The sequence below is a fragment of the Athene cunicularia genome, assembly GCF_003259725.1.
Source record: "Athene cunicularia isolate RWA chromosome 5 unlocalized genomic scaffold, athCun1 chr5_part2, whole genome shotgun sequence".
Taxonomy (NCBI): Eukaryota; Metazoa; Chordata; class Aves; order Strigiformes; family Strigidae; genus Athene; species Athene cunicularia.
In genome coordinates, this window is record NW_020799102.1 from 221,864 (window position 1) to 240,243 (window position 18,380).

At 44.0% G+C, this 18,380-nt stretch overlaps 1 protein-coding gene across 1 annotated transcript in view; it reads left to right on the forward strand.

Moving 5' to 3' along the window:
• Positions 1–1,866: 1,866 nt before the first annotated feature.
• Positions 1,867–18,380, forward strand: part of DAGLA (diacylglycerol lipase alpha) — a 65,778-nt gene continuing 49,264 nt past the window's right edge. The window contains exon 1 of the mRNA XM_026850139.1: positions 1,867–1,946. The gene's annotated coding sequence lies outside the window, so the exon portion shown is untranslated. The remainder of the gene's footprint in view (positions 1,947–18,380) is intronic.

The window sequence follows — 18,380 nt, forward strand, 5'->3', positions numbered from 1 at the left end:
TTTCTTCAGGACTCCAAGATCAGCAAAGCGGAATGGATTCTTCATTGATTGCATCCTTCTCGTGTGCTGCTGGCATCTGCAGAGCTCCACAGAGGCTGCCTACGGCAGTCTGGACTTTCTACTTGTCCTGGAGAGCTGGTATTGGTGATTCCAAGGCCACAGTGACAGACCAGCCTTGTGCCATCCCTGTCTGAGGCTGAGGTATGACATGCTCCAGCTTAAAGAACAACACAGAAAATGCCCCCTGCCCTCGTCATCCTGGGTTATTCCTCAGCCAATCTTTGCTGCACGAACAGTACAGAACGGTCCAAGGGTGAGTGGGGATGGTGAGGGCCGGCAATTTATTAAGCCAGTGTTGCTGCTGAAGGTTTTATTGTGAAACCGATGGCAGCGTGTCAGTGGAGGTGATGTCCTGATGGAGAGGCAATAAAGCAGGCTCTGTAAGCACACCCTAATAGGCATGTATCCAAGCTATCCACTGCGATAACCCAGCTGATATATGTGTCTTTGATGTTGTAACTCTGCTCTCCCTAAGCTGTAGGACTCATTGCCAATGCATGTACTTCTCTACGCCATTGCCCTGGGTGCTCAAAACCAAACTCTCATTTTTCCCCAGGTTGGGAAACTTGTAAGCTAATGTTCTTGCTACAGAGGATGTAGGCAGGGACTGGGTTCAGCAGGGCTAAAACGGGTCTCTGGGGCTTAGCAAACATCCCGTCTCTCTTGGGCTGCCATTAATGTCTTAATCAAGCAGCTTTTTTTTCTGGCAAGTAGTTATTACCCTGAGTGCTCTGCCACCCGCCCTCGCATGCAGTGATAGAGGGCAATGCCCTTCGCATGGGGGCAGAGACGGGGGATTTCAGAGGGGTGTTAAGTCCTTCCCTTAACGCTTGAGGGAGTGTTAAGGAAATAGGCTTACACAAAACAAAGTCCAAATTTGTTTGTAAATTGTGTCACTGCCATATAGGAGTCTGGAAAGAAAGAACTGTCAATAGCCGTGATGTACTCTGTTGCTGGAGCTGTGCTATAAATACGGTCTGGCCCTTGCTAACCGGCAGCTCTTTTGTGGAGCTGAGTTAGATACAGACAGCTGGGGCTGCTCACAAGCAGAAAGCCTGAGCTGTATAAGATTAATTGCTAGTGATGACTTGTGTACATTAATTGGCAGGATCTGGGCTGGTACGTACTCTATATCACCACTTGAATTTTGAAAGTCTTGAACAGCCACTGATTGTATTTTCATTAATAAAATAGACACTTATAATTTTCCTGAGATTCTTGCTTCTGTCTGCTCTAGGTTTCAGCACTTCCCTGCCCACTGGATTGGCACTGCTTTGCTGAGAACGGTTTGTGCTGAAGGAAGACCTTGGAAGTGCCACATGCAGGATAAAATGATTTGTCTAAACACTATATTTGGCACCAGCTTTTCATCTAAACCAGAGCCACTTTACACCTGTCTGGCAAGATAAAGGGACTTAAAGTGACCGGGAGTGTGATTTTATGCCTGAATGGTATACAAAGACCTCAGCACAAATGAATATCAGAGCTTCAAAGCTTTTGCTGAATGTTTTTCTACCACCTATAGTACTGTCAGGCTTTTTTATTTTCAAGGTACAGTGATATCACCAAGCAGACCATTTGAAGGCTGTTCTACTTGATTTAAGGAGGAATGGACAGACAGGTATATGCTGCTATCCCCTGCTGGATGAGCTTAACTGTTTTCTGGGACATGTATTCCTACCCACAGGAGACTTTTTTTTTTTGCTACTTTTCTAGTCTTTTGCAATAAGAGCATCTAAATGATGTCCTTGGCTGATACTTCAGTACTTGCTATGTTGAGGCCACCGCTGTGTCTGACTGGGGCTACCGCTGTCCTCCTTCCCACCCAAATGCCGTAACCAGGGGAAGGCTGTTACAGCAAGTCCACCCGTATGAGGATTTTTTTGGTAAGTGTATGCGTGACGAGGAGTCAATTGCACTCAAGTTGCCTGACAGCACTGGCTGGGCGGCACAGAGCTGTAAGCGGTTACAAAGAAAAAAACCCCACAAACCCACCTTATTTTCATTTCAGTCACGTTATAGTTTGAAGCCTTTCGATTAAAAGGTGATTAAATTTCAAGCCCGGTGATGGTAAATCGTTGCTGTCCATGCTGGGATTGAAAGCGGTGTGCCAAGTGTGTGTGAAGTTGGTAGCTGCCCTGGGAGGCTGTAGCAGAGCGGGGCCCTGGCCTGGGCAGGGTCTGTGAGGGAGGCGTCCGTGTTGTGCTGGGGGCTTTTCTCCGGGCAGTGGATGTTGGGAGAGCCAGGTCTGTGCAGCTTCCCTCCGAAAGGCTGACCCGAGAGCGGCGGATGGTGTTCCTGAGGGAATAAAGCCCCGAGTGCCATGAGGGAGGCTCCGGCCGCCATGAGGGGAGGCGGCGGCCGTTGTGTGGGGCGCTGAGGGGCGAAGCGGCCGGGGGTGCTGCCCGTGCTGTCCTCAGCCCCGGCGGTGCTTTGTTCTGTCCCGCCCTGCTCGGGAGGCGGCTGGCAGGTGCGGGCGGGGTTGGCGGAGCTGTGGCCGGAGGGAGCGTTTTCCTCCCGTGCTGCGGGGAGACGGCGGGGCCGGCTGAGCAGGGGCGGCCGGGGGTGGGTGTCTCCTGCGGGAGCCGCGCCGTTCCCTTCTATAGGGTGTAATGTGGCCTGCATCCTACAGAAGGAGGCGGGCTTTTCCCCACAGACAGGTGCTAGGCAGCGCTTCAGGCCGATGGTGGGGTCAGATTTGGGACCCAGGACCCCAGTCCGTGCTGGCCTGGGTTGTCAGTGCTAGCGTGGTGCGGGAGATTGGATAGGCGTTGTGGTCTGATTGTACAGGGAGAAGCTGCTGGTGTGGTAGAGGGTGGGTGTGACACATGGATTCCTTCTCTCAGCCTTTATTACTTAACAGGGATGGGTATCTGAAACAGCTGGCACTAAAAGTACTTCAGTGATCCGGATCTGCCACAGTGGGTGATGAGCCCAGACCACAGAAATCCCCAGTTAGGGTCACAGAGACCCGTGTGCTTGTAAAAGTGTGTGTGTGTGTATATATATATATATATCTGTGTGTGTGTGTGTGTGTGTGTGTGTGTGTATATATGTATATATATATATATGTATATCACTTTGAGGTCTTACAGCTGAGCTATTGCTGGCCTGCTCAGAATTCATGCTGTGCCCATTCTGGGAGTTGGTACCTGCTGGTGTGTTGGGGACAGGCTTCAGTTGTCACTTGGAATATAGGAATGGTGATGGCTGAGTCTGCAGGTCCTGACAGGCGGGATGGTGGTACTTAGAGCCAGCTCCAGTTGGGAAACAGCGTAGTGATTGCCAATGATAGTATGTACAGCTTCTGGGATGCTGGAGTGTTTGTAAGTGTTGCATACTGAATGCAGCAAATATCTGTTCGATGGATTAGCCAGTGTGTTAAAGGAAATGGTTGCAAGGGAAAGTATAACCCCTGTCAAAGTGGGAAGGAGATTACTCACCTGCCAGAATAAAACCTTGTGTTACCTGGGGATGAGTTGTTTCAACCAGAAAATGACAGCAGGATGTAACAACTCAGGGAGAAGTCTCTGAGCCTGTGTGGTCAGGCCGAGTGGTTTTAAAATAGTCGTGGTTGGGAGATAATGAAATCAGAGGAAGTGGTTTTTGTACAGACAGAGTCTTTAATCTCTCTGGTTTATGACAGTGGCTTCGATGAAATGCGTATTAGTGGGGAAGTGTCTATACTGCTGAGGAAGTTTGTGATTGGGGAAGAAGGAATATCTGGATACTGGTGGCAAGCCTTCTAAATAGAAAATATTACCTCCGTGAAGATACTCGTAGTCCTAGGTGTTAGCTTTCTGTGTCATAAAAGTTACATTGATTAGATTACTGATCAGCCCGGTGAATGTGTGTCAGGTTGTAGTGGACAGGCAGGCCAGTAACGGCTCACGGGGACAAGAAACTTGAACAGCATCTGCTATGTGGTAAATAATACATATAGGCTGGAACTTCTGTAATGAAAACTCTTCAGAAGGGAGTAGGACAAATGTTTCCCTTTAGATATGTATTTAAATAAAATAAGAGATTTCAGAGTCACAATCTCTGCTGTTTTACAAAAATGTTACTCCCTCCATAACATGCTAGAGAGTCAAAATTAGACTTGAGGGTACAAACTACATATGTATTGCTGGTACTGATTTTGATAGTGATGATCTGTAAAAACCAGATTTGATCAGAATTCCATTTTAGGTTAAGGCTAGATCCTTTTGGCTGCTATTTGCAAAATCAAATCAGAAGTCACAGAAACAGGGGTTGCTGTAAGTCCCCAATGGCTCAATCATTGCTGGGAAGTGGGCAATGAGAAAGGCAAACCTCACTGCAGAGTCCACCCGTTCTCTTCTAGAGTGCTAGGAAGGAACTGTTGTGCCACAATATGATCTGAAGGGTTAAAACTGAAAAACATGCTGCTCCAGGAAGAAACGTGGGAAGGATGAAATACTCCCTTTGATTAAAAAAACTTGTTAAATTAGGGAAGAGAAACAGGGTAAACAAAAATACCTGTCAGTTTGATTCATAAAAAAGAAGTAATGAATGTAGGTATCATACTGTTTAAAAGTGTTGAGAAGACTTGTCTTCAGCAGATAGCACATCTGCATTGTACTAAATTTTGGCAGAGTTTTACTTTTTAGGGAACTTTGTCAAAATTCCTATGAACAAATAGTTATGACAGAAATCTGAGTTGTATGTAAGTGCATGGATATGCTTTTGGACTTTGCGTGGGAATATAAATGTCGCATTCTTTGTGCTACGTCTACCTCGCTTTGTTCAAAAACAGAAGAGACTTTTATGTATCCCTTAAACACTGTACCTCTAACTGGAGTCGTAAACTTGCAAGGCCTCTAGCAGCCTTCTGAAAGACCCACTTGACTTGCATGTTTTTATCAGTCCCACCTGCCTTTGCTTCCCTCTTGTAAAACATTACGGCATTCCCCGTGGGATCCTAGTGTGCGAGCTGTGAATTGCTGTTGTAATCCATGTGAAGTTCAGGTTGTGTCTCTGCTGTGACCTTTAATCCCAGGGTGCCGAAGACACAGATGTTTAATGGCCTTTTATAGTGCCAAGTGTAAAAACAGGCAGAGGGGTGTTTCCTCTGCAGCCTCATCTTAGAAGTGAATTAATTTTGAGTTAGCTCATCAAAACTAGGTCACTGTGGTTTCTGAGTTGCAATAAAATTGAACGGATTTCCAAACAAGATTTATACACTTCCAAGCCTTTGTGACTTAGAAAACTTTCCTTAAAGAAATATAAATACCAATCTTTTTGGTTTTGTGGGTCTCTTCCAGGCCAGCTGGAGACCTGTAGGAAATACAAGGGTGCTAATGCTTGAGAGACCAAACCCCAGCGTGCTCTGTACGCCGCTCAGCTTTGGGCAGGTACCAGCCTGAGAGGCTTCGAGTCATTTCCAGCCCTGCCTACGATTTATTAAACTTCCTTGCATTGAACCAGCAGTGGTTCTGTTCTGCCATCAGACAAGGGAAGGATGATTGAGGCTTTTCCCTTGGGTAGGAAAGTTTTATACATAACCTAGAACAAGCAGCTTTGACTTTGGGGAGTCTGCATCCTCCTTTTCCTCTAAGAAAATGGCATGTCGCCCTTCCCAGCTTGGCACCTAGGTAGTAGCAAATACTACTGGATTAAACTAGCAGTCTTGGATTCTGACAGTGATCCAGCAGATGAATAAGTACATCCTGAGCTGGATTCAGTGGTGGGGTTTGAGGAAGTTACATTTAAAGAGACAGCCGTTGAGATGCTTGGAAGAGTGCAACTTTTTTCATCCCTTCTTAAACAGCTGCGGGGTTGGAGTTTTTAGAGAGCTGGGGGAAAGGAGTTTATGAAAGTGCCCTTTGTGCTATCAGGAGCGTGACAAATGGACTCTTGGGATCTGTGGATAGCTTTGGGATGTTTATTCTTGCTGGAATAGATTCTTCAAGTAAATCAGATTCGTAGTGAGTTTGGGCAGATATTTTCTTTATTCTGCACTGTACATATGTGATACTGTAATTTTGTGTCTGCCAGAACAAACATATATTGCACATTTCATGGTGGTGGGAATCATGATGCTTCTAGTTCTCCATTCTTTCAAGCTAACACTTTTTGTGCATTTCTAAAGAGAAAGGAAGAAACTGAAATTATTTTTCTGATTTTGATAATAAATGGAAAAAATTGCCCACTGAAAAACTAAAATCAAATTGCTATGTATTTTAGGAGCACGAGTACGGCTGGGACTTGAGAGTCTGCTCACTGGGGCACAGAGTCTGCTCCCTTTGTGCAACCATGTTGATCCTGCTTACTAGATCTCACTCAGCTTTCTAATAATACAATATATTTTTTGTCTCTTACAGCAGGAATTGCTCTACATGTAATTCTGTAGTGCAAGATGGTAAGCATTCTTAATTCTGCTTGCTTGTTTGGGTGCGTGAGTTTAAGAGATGGTGTCTGGCATCTTGATCCTAAGCTCCTTATAAAACTAAGTGTATATAAGAACCTACTCATAATTGATCTGTTAAAAAAAAAGTCTCTAATACTGTGGACTATTTAATTAACTATTTGAAGAATTATTACAGGCTTTAGAGAATGTTAACAATGCATGTGAAAATTGATGGGTTTGTATTTTAGAAGCAACATAAAATGGAATATATCCTAATATAAAATGCATACAAAATTTGAGTTTAAATGCAAAGCATAATGCTGCCATACCTTGTTGATGGTTTTGAATAAAAGGTAGAATTCCTACTGAGCTTTAGAAAAAATGTGCCCTTTATTTTCAGTCACTTTTTGTTTTTGTTTTATCCTTTTCTCTCCCAGTTGAAAGGGGTGCGGGTCCCTTATCTTGTACACGGGATTTGTTTGAAAAGATGTCATGCTAAAAGATTAAATAATAGAGGTTGCTGATTATTTTTCTCTTCCTTGCAGCAAGAGTAGAAAATCTGCATGGCAAGCAGAGGCTGCTTGACTAACAAGGAGTTTTGGCATGGGCTCTTAACCCCCAAGCTCCAGTCTGACTGCTTTTACACCAATGTTCCTTTAACTGCTCCTGCAGACTCTTGCAGACTCCTGGACGTCTCCCTCCCTCCTCTTCCATGGGAGTTTGTCCCTCTTTGGGGAGTCCTGACCTTCTGGTCTCCTTCAGGTTGACTACAAATGCTTGTGGAATTGCATGAGAATTTCTAGCTTTTAGTTCTGTTCAAGCTGTTAACTCAGAGGCCAGCCTGCTTTTGGTTTTTGCATGTTTCCTTTGTGTGAAATTAAAACTACAAGTAGATTCTTCACTGATGTCTTTGACCTTAAGAATTTCTCCCTGAAAACAGGATATAAGATGTGATCTAGAATCTTAAACTGTCATTTTCCTTGTGTTCTTCACTTGGCATTTCATCAAGCAAAGGTGCTGTTCAGCAGGCGATGATAAAAAACCCAGTGCAGCTCACTTCTAGTAAGCTGATAATATGATAAGTCGTATCAGAGTTGTTTAAACCGATCTCCTTTCCATAACCTTACGGACAGATCCACATCACTGCATGGGCAGTAACCTGGCCCACACCTGCAGAGGACTGCTGGTGGGTGGTTGTGGGGATCCTAGCGGAGCCCATTCCGTGGAGTTTGTGCCTTGTATGCGGTATGTGTAATTTTAAAATGCCTTCTGTTTCATAAGAAGTTCTGTGAGCCCACTCCTGTAGGTAGAAGATTGTGCTGCTGCAGGCACTTCCATTTTTCCCTGAGTCTTCCTCAGAGTGACAGTGTCCTTGTGCTCTGAGGAGGTACGAGCTGAGAGCTGTCGAGAACAGTCCTGAAGGGTACCTGTGTCAATCCCTCTTCCTCTGTATGCTGGTTTGTCGGGGCATTGTCATCTTTAGGGGTGAGTAAGCATTGATGATCCTTTTCAGGAGTTTGTTCTCCCACCGTTGCTGGTGGAATAGCTTATTTGATAAGGTTTGGTGCTTTATGACATGAGAGACGGCAAGGTTTGCACGGAGCATCTAAACAATGAGTGTCATTATTGAAGAACTTACAACTTTTTGCTGAACGAGAGCAGAGACTTGCTGGTACTGAAATTGATTGTATGAGATTCTCCTCTTGTGAGGAGAATATGGTGAGATAACTTTAAATAGTGTTTATGGTTACTACAAGTAATTAGCTAATCAATAAATATGAGAAGGCTACCTTAAATGAATATGTGCTCTAAGCATTTGCCTTGTCTCTTTTCCTCTGTAACATATTTCTTCTTTGATTTGGTCTAGAGATATGATTATCAGTACAGACCTGAGAGATCCTGAATTTAGATCCAGGCAGGCTTCTAGACTGAGTCTTTATCCTTTTCAGAAGAACAACAAATGTGCAAATAAAATAGTGAATCCTTTAGGCCACCTTAAATAAAACTGAACTGGATAATAGGAAGAAACAGGGAAACTCGGGACCTTGCTATTATAGTGTCATTGCAGTAAGTACAATAGGGATGGTGAGGCTGGTATGAAAAAAAAGCTCCAGCACTTTTCTACACTGAAAGGTTTCCATTCAGATCTGTCATGCTGCTCCATGTCTGTTAAAAGTTGGAATTCACACAGCTCTGCATCTTTCAGGAAGAAGAATGAAATCGAATATTATGTCATGGCTTGTCTTTTCGGCACAGATCTGCGTAACGTGCTTGCTGGTGTTTACAGCCATAGATACAGCCTTGATGTATTTTTGGAATATAGATTCCAGCTCAAAAGTCTGAGCTTCTGGAGGCTTGTCTCTTCCCCATGTGATCTGCCAAATGATCTTGTAAAATTGTGCTGTTTTTTCTCATGGAAAATTTAACTATTTCACCTCCCATAAAATAAGAGCAAGTCAGATGCTCATTATGAGTTTGTAGCATCTTGGCCAACTGATGACTGTCCTGAATAAAGTGAATCCTACCTTCTTGTGTTGTCTTGTGGACTATATTTCTTGGTCATATTGGCACCCCTTAAGTGTTGTTCATTGAAATTCAGTGTAGCATTGTCTAATAACTTCCCTTTATGCTTAGCTTGTGTTTTGTCAGTGTCCAAAATGTATATTCTTTCCTTTTTGAAACACATCTCAGATTTCAGTATTTGAAAATTCAGATGTGAGAAACAGTAAATGAAGTGAGACTGGTGCAGCTCTCCATCACTAAATGGTTTTGGAATAGTAAGTGGACCACTTTGCTGCTTTTCTGCTGTTGAACTCAAAACAAGACCTCTTTTAAAAGTGCACCAGCTAGCCTTTGAAAGCTTCAGCCTCAGACCCTCTGGAAATGGCAGAGTTTTTCTAGCCCAGTGGTCTGCTGCTTGTTCCAGGACATCCCTTCAAAGGGAACGTGTCCTTCCATTTCAACAGTCCTGTGTGACTGCTTTTTACCTTTCAGCCAGATTTAACCTTTTAAACTACAGTACCCTTCTTGTGACTGTGTTCTATCTGATTCAGTTGTTTGTCACCATCTCCATGGCATCCAAGCATCTGCAAATGACAGCTGCTTCATAAAATGAGGGTATTCAGATCTGAACCTCTGTATTTTTGCTTGGAGGGGAACCATGTGCCCATGATCCCCTGTCAGAGGAAGTAAAAAAAGTTCCCATTTGCTCTGCTGAATGGCAGTTGGTTACATCCTTAAAAGAAAATGAAGAAGCAGTAATTTGTGACTTCTTTCTTAAGTTCCTGTTGTAGTGGACACTTTTTATATTCTGGGAATAGAATGGAGAATAATGACAGGTTTCTTTGAGAAATTCTGTGTGTGCTGTGGGATTGCTCTTTCCCTCACCTTTGTCATTTTCACTTATTTTCTAGCAGAGAAAGAGGCTGCTCTTTCTTTTCAAGTCTTCCTTCCGAGGTTAATATGGGACTAAAAGTATTTGGCAGATGAATAATGAAGTGCATAGGAAGCGAGAGATGCCTTTCCTGAGATGTTACGTGCATGTTCTAAAACTGGAAAGAGTAGAGCTTTCCTGGAACTTCAGTGACAGAGAAGCACAGGGCAAAATGCCTTTGTGTGATTGTGGTGTTAAAACGTCATTCTGCAGGAGGCCATGGGCTTCTTTCTGCAGAAGCCCTTTCCCCTCTAAATTTTGTGCCTATGCCTGGTTTAATATCGTGCTTTTGGAAAACAATCTTTTATCCTTTTTTTAAACAAAAAAAGGAACACGCTTTCTTCCAGATCTGAGAGCAAAGCCTTTTGAACACCTCGGGGGGCCATAATTGAATTTAACTCAATAGGAAATGGGGACATCCACAAATGCAGTGTTGTCCTCGGTTCTTCCAAATGTTATTGGTCTAAAGGAGTCTGAGGTAAAGAACTTTGTTGGTTGCATATAACTATTTATGTTGCTTTATAGGACCCCAGCTCTCTGCTGGTGGGAAAGAATTTATTGATTCTTTGAGGCCTTGGTGTGACTTTGTCTTTCTCTTGGATGAGGGCGGAGGAATTAGTACAGGCGGTTTTGGAGGTGGGAACCACGTAGGATGCTGCAGAAAATGCTCGTTCTTCTGTGAACGGGTGGCTGAGTAAGTGTGGTGCATGCATCTGAAGTGCCTCATGGGAGCCTGCTGGTAATATTTACAGAGTTTGTGAATTTGGAGTATGCAGTGTACGAGTTTGCACGCAAGCCCAGAAGCGTTGAGTGTGTTTAATTTGCCCCGGTGAAGGGGGGGGTGTGAGCAGAAAGCTTGAAAATCCACTGTGGGGTGGGTGGCAGGTATTTGGGAGGAAGAAACATTGAATATGCATACTTTGGCAGCTCCTCTGTAATCTAGTGTGCAGGATGTGTATTTGTATATGTGCAGGTTGTGTTTCTGAGGGGTGGTTAGACATATACATTGAGGAGCAATGCCACCCCTGCCCTTCATGGCGTAAGGAACTGATGGTTTGTGTCCCTGGTTTTACTGGCTCCTCGGAGGTTCATTCCCTGGAATGGCTTGAAAGCCTCTTGTTAGGAACTCAAAGGTATATTGCATCTAACCTTTATTCCTTGGGAGGTGCAACGCTCATTTTGTGATGAGGTACCCTGACCCAGGTCCTCAAGGGGATGATATCACCACGGAAATAGTGATTTATTAATTTTTTTTTCCTTCTATTGGGAGTGGTGAAGAGCAGAGGAGTTCAGCCTGCTGCTGTGTGCTGTTCTGTGATGAACAGATTGTCACATACTTTTCTCCTGTGCTGTTGTGTGTGGCTGGGCCTGCTGGTGGAGAGCTGGGGGTGGCTGGGGGAGCTTCAGTGGATGTTTCAAGGCAGTAGGTGTTAACAGAAATAAAATGACAAAGTGCCCAGCATCAGGGACAAGAAAAGGAAATAAGCCTTTGCGGGACTTAAACTTCTGGCAAAATGTGAACTGAAAGCCTGAAAAGGACTTGGTTGTGTTCTGCATTTTGAGGTGACACTAGAAGCTGCAGCGGTGAAGCAGCAGATCTCGTCTGAGGCTGCTTTTAAGGACTGAGCTCTCAAATAATTCTTCAGTGGAAGGAAATTCACTGTGTCTGTTCTCTGAAATGAGTATGCATGCTAATGTGAAGTGTTAGATTCACTAACACTAAAGTTACGTGATAGCTACTACTGGATGTACAGGGTGCTTCTGTTAGCTCTTCTGAGGCAAGTTGCTGCTCAGGCTGAGGAAAGAGGATGGATTTGTCCAAGGAAACATCGAAGTCTCTCCAACACTGAGTATCCTGGACTGTCCTTCTCTGAGCTATCCCAGCTAATTATTCTCTGAAAACATTATAATGTTGTGCAATGGACAGTCAGTGTCCTTTGTGTCCTCAGCTGCAGATTTATCCTATGAAAAACTGGTTTTCCAGCTGCTCTGATCATCTTTCTTTTCTAGTTAACTCTTTTAATTTTTTATAAACAAAAAGACTCGAAAGCAGAACAATGGATGAGTTTTTAGTTGAACAGAGGACAGCAAGAGAAGGAAAGCTGTAGTCTTGCTTCCCACTTAAACGTATTCATAAGGAGTGAGGCCTTTCATTGGTATGGTTGCAGCACGAGACAAGGAGGTATGATTTTTGGAAAATAACAGTTAAACTGAAAGGGAAGAAATTGCATTGGTTCCTGTTGCTGTAGCTGCAAGTTTTTTGCATTTTGTGTCACTGCTCTGTATATTGTGTCAGTGAAATTAAATCCTCTTGAGTGCAAAAGCATGAAAGGGTGTGGTTAAAGCAATCAGGAACCTTTTCACTTTAATTCACATGATTTATGACATGAAAATCTCAATGTTAACATAGATTTGTTTTGCAAACCATTCGACTGTAAGTCACCTGGTGTTACGCCAAAACACTCCCTCTTGACTAGCATGTGAAAATACAGCTCTTGAGCCTCTGGTCTAGACCACAAGGGCTAAATGCTCCTGAAGAAAGAGTAAGTTGAAATTTCGGTTCTTTCAGCAGGCACCATTTCAGTGATATGCCTCATTTCTGTTAGTATTTGAGGAAGTCTTTTAGGTGGGGAGCGTGAGTGAACCCCCTTTTTTCTTCCTGTTCTCTTCTGGAGTAGTTTAATCATTCCAGTAAATCTGGGCTTGTAGTTTTTGTGTTGACTGTATGAACTACAGGTTGGTCTCCTGCCTTTGCATCTGGAGGCGCAAGCCTCTTAGTGTGGAGAAGGTGCAGTGCAGGAGCGTGGGATACTGGAACTCCTGGTTGTTCAAGCCTGGAGAAGCAGGAGATCCTGTTTCCAGAAAATGCCCCATTTGTTTCCCTGTATTTTAGATGAATATGCTGGTGTTTGCTCAACTGCCTCGCACCTGACTGCTGCCTCTGTGCAGGAGTTTTCCAGGACTTTGCATTTCATAATGGAGTTTTTGGTTAAACTCTAGATGTTTTGAAGAGGAAGTGACAGCTGCCAGTTAGGAGAGAGGAAAAGGGAGGAAGATGTGATTCTCCAAGACTTGGTGGCCCTCAGGGCTGTGTAGCTGTTGCTCCCTTTTTGTAAGGAGCAGGAGTAGAAGAGATGAAAACAGCGTTACCTTTATCTTCAAATATGCATAGTGTTCCTGCTGCAGAGGAGCAAGGCTACAAAGACTGTTAGATATTTCTGCTATTGGAAAAGGTTGGAAGCAGTTGTGGCTTTTATGTTCCTATGGGAACAGATAAGAGATGCAAGGGCTTGAATTCTTAACTATAAGGGGATTTGTCAAGAAAGGTGGGAAAAGAATTTAATTTCTGATTTGAGTGGGAAACTAATATTCATTCTCTCTCCGACCAGCTCCTGCCTGCAAGTTTTTCTCTGCTGGAGAGGAGACAGGATTTTGTGTACTGTCTTCAAAGCTGCTTCACTACTCTGTGGCCACAGAGTTAATTACAAGTTGGACAGTGAGATGCCTGAGTCCACCCTGCTGCAGTTTGACTCAGCGGTTCAGTGCTCTTTTTGTATGGCGAGGGGCAACAAAAAGACCACACATCTCTGCTGGATGAGAATGTGGAGACAGCAGTGGTGCTGGTGGAGCAGGGTTAGTAACCCAGCCTGAATGAATGCTCCAGACTAAACTATTTCTGAATCTACTTTTACCACCTCATTTAAAGTAGATAAGATGTTCAGGGCAGAGTCATTGGATTCTGTTTCCACTACACTGAGCCAGAGCCTGTTGTTAAAGTAGTTCCTAGCAAATTCAGGACTTTGCCCAGTCCTGTCTAGCACGCCTTTCTTCCTGGGGAGATTAGCCCACATGCTGTAAGTAGGTTCTCCTTGTTCAAAAGGGTTGGGTGGTGGTAAGATTGATTCATAGTGTATCAAGGAAAGCTGCTTTATGTGACCTGAGAGGAATTGCAGTCCCGAAGTTAGGTTGCTCTGTAAATTGAAAAGGAAATGGTGCAGAGAAAGGAGCTTGATTAATGAAGAGGTTTAGGATTCTAACAGTAAGTGTCTTGTTTCCAGCTAAATTCAGTGGAAAGCGGGCACCTGCCTCAGGGTGGTGCATTGCTGGCTCTTGGATGGGTGCACTTCCTGGTCAGCAACAGCTCTTTTTTTTAATAAAGAGAAGAAATCTGTTGGCATTGGCAGTTTGTTGTGGTAGCTAAAGGTGCAGGGAAAGAAGGGGTGTTGGTCTTAAAATGGATTTTGTCAGGTGAGTAAAACCCATCATTTTGCACTTACCTCTTAAAAAAGTTCCCTTTAATGCTCTTATATATACACATAAGTTTAGCGGCACATCCTGGTTCTTTGTTACAAAGTCAACACAATATGGCCAGTGAGAAAAAGTAGGACTGTGGCTCGCAGCTGATCGCATGAGCAGTTGGTGGCATCTGAGCCTGCGCAGGGCTGCTGGGTCAGCGCTGCTGTCAGTACCGTTCGCTGGTGCAGTGATAAAAAGGTGTTGGGGCCCTCACTGAAGCTCCTGTGCTCAGTGCAGCTTTTCCCTTTGGCAGCTTCCAGGGCCATTTCTGCCACTGTGCCTGGGATGCGATCAGCACATCTGGGGAACTCCTGCCTGTAGGTTACTGTCCCTTATTTTATTAAAAGGGGATGGCTGTCAAGTCCTCCCTACCCTGAAACTATGGGGTTTTGAATAGTTGGTAGGTGGCCATTAAATATACCTGCTTGGTGCTTAAAAGCTTCACTCTCCTGTGCTTAGTGCAAATATTATTTCTTGATGGTTCTTACATTTTCTGTTACCAACATCGTAAAATGGAATTTGAATTAAGATCGCTTTGGTGTGCAGAAAAGTTTAAGTGCTTCAGCTGAAGAATAGCTTTGCTGCCTTTGTAGCCTTTATACTGAGGGAGCTTTACTGAAGACTTGGAACTATTTAGAGAGCATGATTTCACCTTCCTTGTGGAGGGGGTGAAAGCCCACCCTGGAAATGTGGGGGTTTTTGAGCTTCTGTTCTTGACTGCGAAATCACAAAATTTTAGCTTGGATTTCTTTAAAATTGGGTTGTCAAAACGTTGTAGGCACTTGAAGAAAACTGGAATATTAGTGGTGTGTTTGTGGTAGATGGCTGTTGTGTTTCTCCAGCGATGGATAGCACAAAGGTCAGTGCAGCCCTCCTGGCAGCCTGGAGCAGGAACATGATGCCTGGTTGCTGTCAGCTGAGGGAGGAGTGTTAAAGCGGCAGGATCTTGCTGTACTTACTCAGTGTCTTCAACTTCTTCCAGTCTCTTATCTGAGGTCTTCTGGATTCTTTGACTTCCATCCTGGTAATGCTTTTGTTTTCTAAATCTTTTTCCAGCTGACTGGATCAGAAAGTAAGTTGTCCATTTTGCTAGACGCCAGTTCTGGTAGCCAAATGGAGGCGAGGCTGCTTCAAGTGCTGTGGCCCAGATCCAGCCAAAAGCGAGGCCGAGCGTGTAAGTCCCAGTAGGCCCTCACATACACAGCGTGTACATAGAAGTACAGATACACACTCTGCTGTGACAGCCCAGAGAGGAGCCAGGGCAGAGGCTCTGCTGCTCTTGTCTAGGTTAACGGGGTTCCTCTGCCTGCCCTGGTGCCTCTGTGCTTGTGTCGATGAGCCTTTGGTGGGGTGATGGCTCCCGTGACAGGCCTGGGAGGAGCCTGGGTGAGGGTGGTTTTTTGGGGTTCCCCCGCTTGCCACTGTGCCTCTGTGCTCCTGTGTGTAGGTGAGCTTTTTATCCTATAACCTAACACAGCCCAGAGCCCAGATTGTCTCTCTGCCCCTCCCCTGCTTCTTTCTTGTACAGCCTCTCACTGGTGGAAACGCATAATTTTTTCAAATTTTCCATTTTGCTGTTTGTCTCCTCCCTGGCGTATTATGGTAAAGCACAGGGAGAGGAGGAGGGAGAGAGGGAAGAAGGCATGTGTAGGCTGCTGGTGTTGCAATTTAAAACCTACTTGTGGAAAGGGAGTGGGGTCATTCTTGTGTCCTTTGTATACTTTTTTCCTTTTCCAGATTAACTTCAGTCTGGTAGCTGGAACACCTTTAAAGTTTCAGTGGTGCCAGGAGAGATCATTGAACTGATGGTGAATTATTCATAGTGTCATTCCACCAGTATTCTTATTGCCGTATTTCAGAGTGATCGTTTTGGCCTATGGTATCATTCATTCAGTTGAAGTAGGATACAATATACTAGTGCATGCTCTGCTCCTAGCTGTGACAGAAGTACAGCGAGGAAGGGAAAAGGCTGTGGACATTAATTTTTTCCAGCTTAAAGAATGCTTGAATTCATCATGTGTTGGGCAAGTCATCGCTCAAAACTGGATGCTGTAGCAGACTATGCTTTCTGGGTCTGTCTGCTCTCCTGTTTTCTTCTTTGTAATGAAAATAAAATCATAAATTATCTGTGCAGCTTTCTACCACATGATGTATTGGGTGATGTGCACCCTAAGATATACAGAAAGATTAGTTGTTCACGTGAAAAATAGCAATACTAATATGTATAAATAAGAGTTTTTAATTATCTTGCTTCCAGTGTTAACCCAATCACTAACTGGTTCTGCTAATTAATTCCCTGTGCAGTGAAAATAATGCAGTATTTTCATCAGGCACCCTTTTGTAATGCACCTCTTGACGTGTACCCCTAATGCTACAAGTTTCAAGGACAGAATGGGGAAAACTAAACTGCCTGATGGACAGCTGTGATGGGGAAAGGCTGGAGAGACCGTTCCTGGATTGTTGAGGTCACCAAAACTTCAATGTCAGATGTTAGAGGCATAGATTTTTCACTAGAGAAGGTGGGTTGGCTGTGGAGTGTGGGGAAGACTGTCAGCAAGAATGGTGTGAAAGGGTGTGAGAGGCTACCTGGCACGTAATGCAGTTGTCATGCGATCTGTCACTGAGTACGGAGACTGCCTTCTCAAGGAGATTGGGATTACAGTCCTGTTGTGGAAAAGAATCGAAGCCGTCCAATAAGACCCTAGCGTAGCTTTGTCCTATGGTACACACAGATCTCAGGCTGTGATCTGAAGAGAATAGTTTGCTAGTCCTGAGGGCTGTGCTTGGTGGTCTGTGAGGTCCATGCAGAGTTTAAAACGAACAAAATGTTTCTGCAAGAATGCAGGCATAATTCCTGTAATTCCTTTTCAAAAGGGCTGGGAACATTTTCCCACATTGCCCAGAAAAGAACTGTAGGAAATCTCAGCTTGAATGTTTGTGCCTGTGTTCAGCATTTAAGTGGCTGAGTGAAGAGACTGAGGAAAAGCAGCACAGGGTTATGATGCAGAAGAGCTCAGACCTGGGCTGGGTTTATGCTTGATACTTAGGTGCTTGATTATACCTTAATCAGCTGGGTTAATTGGAACAGAATATTGCCTGAGGCCTTTGAGCTCTAATCAAGAGTAAGGATCTGAATCAAGTACTGTAACTGGAAAAGATGAAATGAAGATTTTTTTTTTTTTGCAGGCTTTGAAAGTTCACTTGCAACAACAATAAATGAATTAGTTACCAAACCCCAGATCTTGTGATCTCTTCCAAGATTATAACATTCTCACCAAGGACTGTTTCAGGCATTTACTTCTGAAGCCCAGTTGAAAAGCTTGAAATGAGTGGACATTTCATGGTTAATTGTAATATAATTAAAGGAAAGGGAAAAAAGTCCACACCTAGATAAATCCTGCAGAAGGCATTGCCACAAAGGCACTAAATTTAATTACAGGGATAATGATGCATTGCCTGCAGCATAAGAGGAAAAAGTACTTTCTCTTCTAATAACCTAAAACTGTGTCGGCTCAGAGCCAATCACTTGTCCTGGAGTATATCTGAATAAACAGCTTTTTTTTTATAAGCCTGTTTGGATTATAAATTCAAGTGTGAAGTCTCATTTAGCATTTGAAATTCTTATCTGCTAGACTAGAGGAAAGGTGGCTTCTCTTACAGCAATCAATTTAAAAATGCATCCTTTTCTAAACAGCTGTTGGAGTAGCGAGCCTTCCCATTTTCTGAGCTGCTAGTAAGCACTTTGGACAGGATTTGTGGTCAGCTGCTTTTTGTCTTTCTCACTGATGGAAAAATGAAATTGCTTTCCTTTTATTTTACAAAAACTGCTAAGGTATTGATGTCTTAATTTTGCTATAGATGTTAGCTCAATAGAGAGCGATTTGAAGTGGGACTGCCTGGCTTCTGTCCAGGACAGGCAGAAGTCAGGTCCCAGGGCAGTCACCCAGCTGTTGTATTTGTACCTGGGAGCAGATAACAAGGTTATCTACAGCTCTGCGGGTGACCCTGCTGATTTTCTTCAGGAAAGATGACATTTTTCTTGTTCAATTCAGACAGGCAGAGACTTCAGGGATAGTGAGGCCAGTCCACCCTCTTTTGTAAAAAGAACAGCACAACTGAATCAACTGGAAATAGGGTGCTCTTAATTTCTCCCAGAGGGTCTGTCTGTAGCTGGGTGCCAGGTGAGCTGCCTCTCTGGGCTCTTTGGTCTGGCAGGTCTCT